Raw genomic sequence first — 11,347 nt, 5'->3', positions numbered from 1 at the left:
ACTTGTAACCTTTCATATTTCAATAAAAAACAAAAACACTTGTTCTATTAAGTCTTGTGTATCTTTTACATCCTGGTGAATTATGGTAAGGGAGCCTGAGACCCGTTTGTTATCAATTGAGACTTAGCGTCTTTAGAACACCTGGTTACTTCTTGTTCACACACGAACAATTTTTGCCACGCTTGGTGGGACCTATGTAACAAATATGGCAAGGACAAGAAAGGACAAAAGGACTGATGAAATAGTACTGGTTCTCATGAACCAAAAGGGATCTCTACACTTGCAGGGTCAGAACATTGATACTTGATGCCGAGGCAATTGAACATTGTGAGCACATAGTGCTGATGTTGATAAGAGACAGCAGCAGAAGCCCTGGCTTAAAGCTGGGAAGTAGATAGGCAAACCCACTGATCATATCTAATGATCCTCTGGCATAAGTGCAGGGAATTTAAGACCGAATGGATAAACGTCTGGAAGAAAACCAATAGTTCTTTGTTCTATTCCTCAAAACATTATAATTTAGGGAAAAAGAATAATAGTAAATCATGATACAGGCTTTGCATGATGGCATGAAGAACTTAGCCGCATCCTTGAGAGGTACTCCTCTAGAAGCAGGCTCAAACATAGGGCCGCATGGAAGGTAACAAGCAAGAATTAATGCAGGCGCTGGCCATTGGTGCTGCTTAGTTGTAAGGGACCACCTAATCCTTAAATTTTTGCTAACACTAATCCTTTAAGTAATCCTTCGTATTATTTATAGGAGCCTGCACGAGCGACTTAGGGGCATGGCAATAGTCCCTGAGCATCAAAATGAGCCTTTGAACTTATTGGTGAATATGGAGGCCCTAAGGGTTACTATCCAGGATATATACTGACCAGGTCTAAGGCCAATTGGCCACCCTATTTTCTCAAAGCCATATCCAATGTATATAAATAGGGACAACCCATACCCTTAGGGTTATAGGATCCCTGACTTTATACTATTCTCAAGAGATGGAATGCAGTTCACCCTAAAGCACATTAGGAGGTTTATAATCCAATGTGAGGAGATTGCTAACTATGAGAACTTTACCAACTTAAAACTGAGATTGTTCCCGAACACTCTCATAAGCCTGGCATTCATATGGTATACTTCATTGCCTTGCAACTCAATCATTAGCTAGATGGAGATGGAGCAAAAGTTCTATGTACAGTTCTATAAGGCAGAGCTGGAGGTCAGCATAGCAGAACTCTACAAGCTCACCCAATGGGTTAGGCAGACAGTGGACAAATACTTAGTGAGGTTCAAATGGCTAAAGAGCAAGTGCCATGTGCCACTTTCAGTGTAATAACCCTGGCAAAATATATATATATATATTTATAAATTTAAAACTTAATTATTATTAACTAATAACATATTTTGAAGTTTATTTTTACAAATTTTGAAATAAATATATATAACAAAAGATCAAGATAGATTTACTAGAAAGTTTGCTAATAATTTATTTATTAACTTTGTTTAGGCACTAAGTTTGAGTCGCTGTGGCAAAGGCAGATATTTTATTTTGCTTTACTTACCGTTTTGCCCATGGCTAATTTATCTCGATTTGTTTTTCTTTTCCCTTCCCTTTTTTGCATTGGGTTCTTTCCAGTAGAAACAGAGACATCGAGCAAGTGAGATAGAGAGAGAGTCATAGAGAGAGAAGCTTTAGATCATGTCCTTCCCTCTTCTTCTAATGGCCGGTGATTTGGGATGCACCCCTCGCTATTGCGGTTGTCGTTGGATGCTGTAGGCTGTTAGGATGTTTTCCTTTCCTTCATTTTCGCTCAAGCAACTCTGCTGCTTACATCTGCTCTGTTCCATTTGTTTCCTTCTTTTATTTCCTTTCTGTCTTATGGACAATCTGAGGTGAGGATATTTTTTCCCCTTTCTATTGCTATGACCACGGGGAAGATGGGGGTTTAATTTTTTGAATTTAAAAATTGATTTGTATTGAAAGGATGTTCAATCAATTCAAATACTAGCATTGAAGAATTTATGGAAAATGGTTAGGATGAGATTGGAAGAAAAGAGACTAGACTTTAAACTTAGAAATTAATGCCCATACGGTATTTGATAAATTGCCATTAGGATAGTTTTGTTTGATTATGCATTTTGTAAAATCCCATTGATTATGTTGAAAAGCGTGATTGAATCAAATGTTATTAAGTTTTATCTTGAACATTGCAAAGGAGTTTGATTATGAAGTTAATATGAGACTAATTGAATTCTTGGGAATTATAGGGTTGTAATAAATTGTTAGATAAGACATTTGAATGTTAAAGGGCCTTATTGGATGGTTTGGAAATTATGCACATGAGATGTTTGACATAAGGCCTAAAAGAAAGTCATATCTCATTCAAATAGTTAGTTATAGCCAATGTGATATGATATAAAATTGGTATTAAGTGAAGATGTTTAGGAAACCATAAGATATGAATCTTGATGTTTTTTTTGAATTTGAATGGTTGTAGTGATGGGGGTTGCATTAGTTGTGAAAAAGAGTTTATATATAATTATAAGAAGTTGATTGAAATTCCATGCATATATTCTTATAGGGTTTGTAGAATAAGAGAATCTTGATAAGTGTTAAAAGGAGAAATTATTGAGTTTTGAGAGCTCTGGATAGGTAAGTAGATAGTGTCCCAACTAATTTACCAATTAATTTTCTTACTGAAATTTGTTTTGTTACATTGACTATTTTAATAATAATTATGTTGATTAGTGGATACTTTGTCAATTAGTGCCATGGTACACCTAGCTAGCAAGGTGTTTATAGGAGGTGCTAGCTCGTGTGATGGTTAATGCATGTGGAACAGAGGGATGGTTATTCGTGAGCATCATACTCACATTTGTTTCGTGGCTTAGGCCGTGTTTGGTTACTTACTCTCGTGGACTATGTGTCCACGTTTGGTTCGTGGCTTTGGCTGCATTTGGTTACTAACCCTTATGGATTGTGTGTCCATGTTTGTCTTCGTGGCAAGAGCCATGTTTGGTTATTTACCCTTGTGGATTGTGTCTGCATTTGTTAATTGTTTTAATAAGTCCCCATAATCTAAATTTGATGATTTTACATCCTATTGGCTTTAAGTAGTAAATTATTTATAATTATTTATTTGCTTCTTTGCAATCAAGTGACGATAATATTTCATATGATATTTTAATAGCTAAAGATTTTATTTAAAACTTTATAGAATCCTTTTACTTTCAAAGTTTATTAAATTTTTATGAAGATCATTGCCTCTTTATATTGCATGATTGTTTCAAACTTTCCTTTTATTCATGTCTAATTATTTATTGGTGGGACGTTATTCACTAGAAAAAGATATTTGGGTCTTAGATGGTATAGCAGAACTTGTAACTCGAGACATCCACTGAGGAGTTTTATTACTGAATGGAAGCGGAAAAATTATTTTAGTCAAATCCTGGTTTGATAAAAATTTGAACTTCATACTTACATTGGAACCTAGCCTTAGGTGCTCCACATAGACCACAAGTAGGATCCTCACATTTCTTTTAAAATTTAATATCTGATTTAATAATGCAATCATTTTTAATTACCCTATTAGTGTGTTTAATGTATTAACTATAGAGTTTCTCTTATCACAGCTTAAGGGATGTGAGTTTTGTGCTCATATCTTATGCCAATCCCACCTAATTTTTGGGGTGTGACAGATTGGTATCAGAGCTTAGATTTCCTATAGTTGTGTGGAGCGAGTATTCTTTAATGGGGTCTCAATTATCATCATGAACCAGAGCATAATCATAATTGAGGTATCATTGAAGGTCTTTTAGGGGTTTGTTGAGTCTTACTATTCATTGCATATTGAAAATGTCCCTTAGATGTTGAGACAGTAGGAATTATAGCAAGATAACTTAGAGTCTGTATTCAATATAGTGACATGCCCGTTATTTTCAAAACTTATGTTCTTCTATATCTTATAAATCTTTTTAAGTTTAATGATTGTTGTGTTTTCATTTTATAGAGAAGATAACCCCAAGATTATAAATGCTATAGGGGCATGATTGAAGTAATAGTACTCTTAAGGCTCTTATTAGTTGCTTTATTTGAAGGCATAGAAGGATCCCTCATCAATTCCATGATAAAAGAATACCATATCAACTCCATAAAACAAAGACAAAAGGCTTGTATAGGAATTACTTCAATTCATATTTTGATGAGTTAATTTGGTGTTCTCCGAGTTCTCTGTCAATATTGGCCCGATTTGTGAAAGTAATGTCTAAATCACAAGATATCTCAATTTGAAAATCATGGACAAATTTCATGTACAGGTGCTTATGGACTTAATAAGAAACTTAATTATATAATGCAGCAGTCACAAGTATTATTATATTTTTGAGCTCACAAAGACTCATGTATTGTTTGATTTTAACTCTATTTGTTATCATATGTTTGAGTATCCTTTCATGATAGCGAGTTTTATTTGTGAAATGCCTTTAGCAGATTAAGTGTAAAAAAAAATTAATTATTGATAGAAGATAGGGATTTCTTGATGACATTTTAGGAGTACCTGTAAGGTTTATTCAATGAAGTTATAGTTAAAAAAAATTGTAATTATAAATTTTGAAGTCAATTGAGTTATTATTCTAATGAGGAATTCATACCTTTGAAATGCCAAACTTTAGGCTCAAAACAGGACATGAAGAATAGAAAGTAGAAATTTTAATGAGGGTTTAAATGAGTCTGATTGGGATTAAATAGATCATGTGTGATGTGAAAATAAGATTTGAAGCTCAAATGTTGAGAAACTTGAATTATGGTTTAAAGTGCAATATAGGATCTTATATGGTTTAGTTTGAATTGTATAGGACTTAATGTATGTAATGTCATGCAAGTGATTATTTTGAGCTGTAAGACCAATCCCAAACAGGGAACCAAATTTATGTAACATGAATGGTTGAAAATAGGTTTTGTTAAAGAATTACAAGAGAATGCAAATTTTACCGTTTCAGCATTCCAAACATCTAAATGAGCTGTGAAAACATGTGTCTGTACTTGATGGCCTAAAATGTTAAGTTTGAAGCCCATATTTGGCACGTATTTAGGAGACATATAGAAGTTCCATTCTCCTAAATATGATAATGTAGGGAGCTCTAGAAAATTATTATTAATAACCATTAATCTCTCGAAAAGCTGTTTTGAAACAGTTCTATAATTCCTGCATTAGATCAGATATTTTATGATTTTCCTAGATCAAATGGACTACCATGGCTTTGAATTTTAACAGTAGAAAGTGAATATATCCTTCTAGGAAAGTCCTAATTTGTTTTAATTGGATGTTTCTAGCTCAAGTTATGATCATTTAAAGTTTAGGATCAATTATGTGTAAAAATACTCAAACTGGGTGAAGTGGGATTAATCTTTATTTTTTTAACGAAAGAATGATGGTTATCAATAAGATGTTTCAAACATCCTAAATGAGTTTGTGGAGGAAGGTGTAGAAAGAGAAAATGAGAAAAAAAAAGAAAGAGAAAAGGATATGTAAACCACAGCAAGTACAGTAATGTTTATGAATAATATGAGTATGATGATTATACAATTTTGTGATGACTTTATAATAAAATTTACTGATGAAGCTTTGGTGTATTCCGGAATAACAAGAACGTTATTTATGTTTGGCAATATATATATATATATATATATATAATAATGACGATTTTAATGTATAGTTTTACATTGCAAAATGGTTTTTGCTTTTATGAATACATGAGCCCTGTTGTAAGCTTAAAGAACTATCTTTCCAAGTTAGTTTGAACATAAAGCTAGGTGTGTGATTGACCCATTTATGTGATTTTAGAAATTTCAATTATTCATTTTATATGTCAAAAGTCTGGAACTATTATTACACACATTAATCTGATTATAAACTTCTAACTAGACCATATGGCCATGAACTCTCACGCCAATTACAATAATTTGGCTTTTTGCACATGGATGTAATGATATGTGGACTTCAAAGGTAAATAGACCATGATTTGCTAGGAAAAAGTTTTAGTTTAATTGATGTATATGTTATGATGTTGTTCGAGATTAAAGAATTGTTATTCAATAACATTTTCGTAAAGAAGATATCTAGTAATCTGGTGATACATAAGGGTTCACGTTTCAACTTAGAAAAATAAATAAATAAATAATAATCTTGCTCAGTTCGGAATGATTTTTCATGAAAAATTTGCATGTGAAATCTTAAATGTGTGAATTATATTTAGTGTACGAATTTGATCTTTTGGCCTTACTTTGTTCGAGATAACCCTTTGATGCTTTAGTTTAGTTTGAGCTTAAGGAAATAGTTATTTGGTTTGATTTACAAGTTCTTGCTATGTCATAAACACATGGATTTTATTTCATGCAACAAAATGATTATTACATGATTATGATTGTACAGGACAAAGATTAGAAGATGGTAGTTGTGGGTGTTTAGATTGTTGGATATGATCATAACCTTCTAACATGTGATAACACTTGATTTCATCACTTATATAAATATGATCAATGTGTTGGCTTTATGCTTGCAAAGCAATTATTGTGGGGATTTTTTTTTTCTGGAAATGTTAAATAAAAGTTTTCCTTTCCTCTCGGTCACTTCTACTTTTCATTATTTTGTAATTCGCAAGTTATCATATTTTATAGCTTCACTGTTATAAGTCATTTTCTCATTACTTTGAGGTCTCTCATTTTATATTTTTTTATTGGCGTTACTTTGGTGGGATGACGTTGTGTGATACATATTAAATAGTTTATGCCGAAGCAATTGCATCAGTTATTATCAGAGTATGAGTTGGGGGAAAATTCTTGAGATGGTTTTTTCTGCCATGACTTATAATAGATTTCAATTTGTTTACATGACAAAGATGTGGTGTTAAGCTTAATGGGGAAAAATCCATGTTGTTAGTTTGTTGTACAAACTGACTTGGTCACTCCATGAAGTGTTATCGAAATATATATATATATATATATATAAGAAAAGGAATAGAAAATAAGGTTGTAACTAAGATTAAAATAATAATAATAATAATAATAATAATAATAATAATCATATGATCATGACTTATCATAGATATATTTTTTGCTGAAGGCACATGCGTTTTGTTATTTTAGGTTGAGGAAAATTATTTTCTGAAACCTTAATGTGTTGAAGAGATTGTTTTGATTTGTTTATTTGAACAAAAAAAAATTTTATTTGAGTTCCTTTGTCCTTCAAGGTTTGTGCTAAATTTCTAAATGACGTCGATACAAGTTGCTTAACACTTATACTGGTCCATTTGGTTCAAAAAAATTATAAAATGGAAGTTACTGAATATGATGCAGAGGTGATGAGTATCTATTAGATGGATTTAGGATGGAGATGATTAAGTCTCAACTTATCACTCTTATATTATTATAAAATTTGTAAATTGGATAATGAACATTGTCATGATATTGAACCCCATTATTTTTACAAATAAATTCGGAGGACTGAATTTTCAAAGTGGGGGGTAATGTAATAACCCTAGCAATATATATATATATATATATATTTATAAATTTAAAACTGAATTATTATTAACTAATAACATATTTTGAAGTTATTTTTACAAATTTTAAAATAAATACATATAACAAGAGATCTATGTAGATTTACTGGAAAGTTTGCTAATAATTTATCAATTAAATTTTTTTTTGGGCGCTAAGTTCGAGTCGCTGTGGCAAAGGCAGATATTTTATTTTGCTTCACTTACCGTTTTGCCCATAGCTAATTTATCTCGATTTGTTTTTCTTTTCCCTTCCCCTTTTTGCATTGGGTTCTTTCCAGTAGAGACAGAGACATCGAGTGAGTGAGAGAGGGAGAGAGTCTGAGAGAGAAGCTTCAGATCACGTCCTTCCCTCTTCGTCTGATGGCCGGTGATCTGGGATGCGCCCCTCGCTATTGTTGTCATCGCTGGACGCTGTAGGCTGTTAGGATGTTTTCCTTTCTTCCATTTTCGCTCAAGCAACTCTACTACTTACATCTCCTATGTTCTGTCTGTTCATTTCTTTCATTCCCTTTCTATCTTCTGGACAATCTGAGGTGAGGATGTTTGATCCTTTATTTCTCTGCTGCTGTGCATGGGTATTTGTAAGTGCTGGTGATTTTTTCCCCTTTCTGTTGCTATGACCAAGGGGAAGATGGGGGTTTAATTTTTTGAATTTAAAAATTGATTTGTATTGAAAGGATGTTCAATCAATTCAAATACTAGAATTGAAGAATTTATAGAAAATGGTTAGGATGAGATTGGAAGAAAAGAGCCTATACTTAAAACTTGGAAATTAATGCCCATACGTTATTTGATAAATTGCCATTAGGATAGTTTTGTTTGATTATGCATTTTGTAAAATCCCATTATCTATGGTGAAAAGCATGATTGAATCAAATGTTGTTAAGTTTTATCTTGAACATTGCAAAGGAGTTTGATTATGAAGTTAATATGAAACTAATTGAATTCTTGGGAATTATAGAGTTGTAATAAATTATTAGATAAGAGATTTGAATGTTACAGGGCCTTGTTGGATGGCTTGGAAATTATGCACATGAGGTGTTTGACATAAGGCCTAAAAGAAAGTCATATCTCATTCAAATAGTTAGTTATAGCCAATGTGGTTTGAGATAAAATTGGTATTAAGTGAAGATGTTTAGGAAACCATAAGATTTGAATCTTGATGTTTTTGGAATTTGAATGGTTGTAGTGATGGGGGTTGCATTAGTTGTGAAAAAGAGTTTATATATAATTATAAGAAGTTGATTGAAATTCCATGCATATATTCTTATAGGGTGTGTAGAAGAAGAGAATCTTGATAAGTATTGAAAGGAGAAATTATTGAGTTTTGAGAGCTCTGGACAGGTAAATGGATAAGATCCCAACTAATTTATTAATTAATTTTCTTACTGAAATTTATTTTGTTATATTGATTATTTTAATAATAATTATGTTGATTGGTGGATACTTTGTCAATTAAATTTCTTCATTTTTAAGTTTTAAGATAGTGGTGAAAAATGATTAATCATAGCATATGAATGTTTTACCCCTTATAAGATATCCTTTCAGGATTAATAAAATTCCTTTTCATTAGCATTGGTAGTTTTTGATTATTCAATAAATGCAAGCATAAGCATTGGATATGAAATTTGATTCTGGCAAGTTTTAATGCTGAAAAGTATTCATGCGAGCTTGAGTTTAAGAATGACAACTGTATCTTGAAAGTGATGATTTTCTCACATGTTTAAAAATGATTTTAAAAATTGACTTTATATAGAACACTAGTTGCTAACAGCACTTCCATTAGCTCTTGGCGTACCATGGTACACCTAGCTAGCAGGGTGTTTATAAGAGGTGCTAGCCCGTGTGATGGCCACCGCACGTGGAACAAAGGGATGGTTATTTATGAGCATCGTACTCACATTTGTTTTGTGGCTTCGCTCGTGTTTGGTTACTTACCCTCATAGACTGTGTGTCCACATTTGTTTCGTAGCTTTGGCTGCATTTAGTTACTGACCCTCGTGGACTGTGTGTCCACGTTTGTCTTCATGATAAGAGTCGCGTTTGGTTTTTTACTCTCATGGACTGTGTGCACATTTGCTAATTGTTCTGATAAGTCTCCTTAATATGAATTTGATTATTTTACAGCCCATTGGCTTTAAGTAGTAAATTATTTATAATTATTTATTTGCTTCTTTGTAATCAAGTGACAATAATATTTCATATGATATTTTAGTAGCTAAAGATTTTATTTAAAACTTTATAGAATCCTTTTACTTTTAAAGTTTATTAAATTTTTATGAAGATCATTGCCTCTTTAAATTGCATGATTGTTTCAAACTTTCCTTTTATTCATGTCTAATTATTTATTATTGGGACGTTATTTACTAGAAAAAGATATTTGGGTCTCATATGGTATAGCAGAAGTTGTAACTCGAGGCATCCACTAAGGAGTTTTATTACTGAATGGAAGTGAAAAAATTATTTTAGTCAAATCCTGGTTTGATGAAAATTTAAATTTTATACTTACATTAAAACTTGGCCTTAAGTGCTCCACATAGACCACAAGTAGGATCCTTACATTTATTTTAAAATTTATTATCTGATTTAATAATGCAATCATTTTTAATTACCCTATTAGTGTGTTTAATGTATTAACTTCAGAGTTTCTCTGATCATGGCTTAAGGGATGTGAGTTTTGTGCCCATATCCCATGCCAATCCTACCTAATTTTTTGGGTGTGACATTTAAAAACTAAATTCATCAAGTTGGTTCAAGCTAGACTAGATATAAAGCTCCGAAAGAAGTTTCAGGGGATGGAATTTTAAGATTATTATGAGCTCGTAGCCAAGGTTTAGGGATACAAGGAATTGCTAAAAGAGGAGAATTATCACTGATGGACTATGGTAGGAACCTACTTTGATGACCTTAACGTAACAGTATTAGAACTAAAAAAAGAAGGCAACTACACCTGGTCGACCCTTATAAGGAAGGCTGGGGAGACTCCCAAAAGGCCTTTCGCAATGTAATATACCTTCGACATTACAAAAATTAGAGGAGATCTTCGATTTCCTACTTAAGGAGGACTTCATCTTGCTGCTTGTTAACTATAAGATTCTTTTGAAAAAGGAGTAGAGAGGGAAGGAGTACTGCACGTACCATCACTCATAGAGTCACAACACTAAGCCTTGTTAGGGCTTTAAAAATGTCATCCAAGACTAGATCAATAAGGGGATCCTCAAGTTCTTGAAGGAAGACACCAAGGTTATGGATGAGGATGCATTTCCACCATTTGCCAGAGTAAATGTGGTGGGAATGAACTCCAACAGACAGTGGACTAGGAGAAATGATGGTAGGCAAAGAGATGGGAGGTCCTGGAATGTCTAGACTAGGGAAGATGCAGCCTAAGAGAGCTCAGGAACAGTGTGGGATTGCTTAAAGGAACTTGCAGGTTGATCAAACAGGAACATGTCCTCAAGATGGGACATTAACCCAGAAGGGTAAAGCATAAGAAGTTTAGACAGCTTTAAAATGGTTTGGGATCATCTGCGAGAAACTATAAGCAGCTCAGAGATTGACAAGTAATGGACAAAAAAATAGAATGACAAACGACCCTCAAAATAGGACATTAGTTTAGGGGGATTACTCATGATAGAATCGGATAGGTTTAAAGTAGTTTGGGACTGTCTAGGAGAGCCATCTAGTAAATTTGACTACTTCATGAAATACTCAGCACAGGCAGGAGCAAGTAAACCTTTCACAAGGATACCGACGAGCTGGGATGTAGGCCCCCATGGTCTGCCTTTAACACCA

This window comes from Prosopis cineraria, unplaced genomic scaffold, assembly GCF_029017545.1.
Source record: "Prosopis cineraria cultivar Desert tree isolate PC_DT_omini unplaced genomic scaffold, ASM2901754v1 PC27, whole genome shotgun sequence".
Lineage (NCBI taxonomy): Eukaryota > Viridiplantae > Streptophyta > Magnoliopsida > Fabales > Fabaceae > Prosopis > Prosopis cineraria.
Note: the sequence above shows the minus strand (reverse complement) of the source record.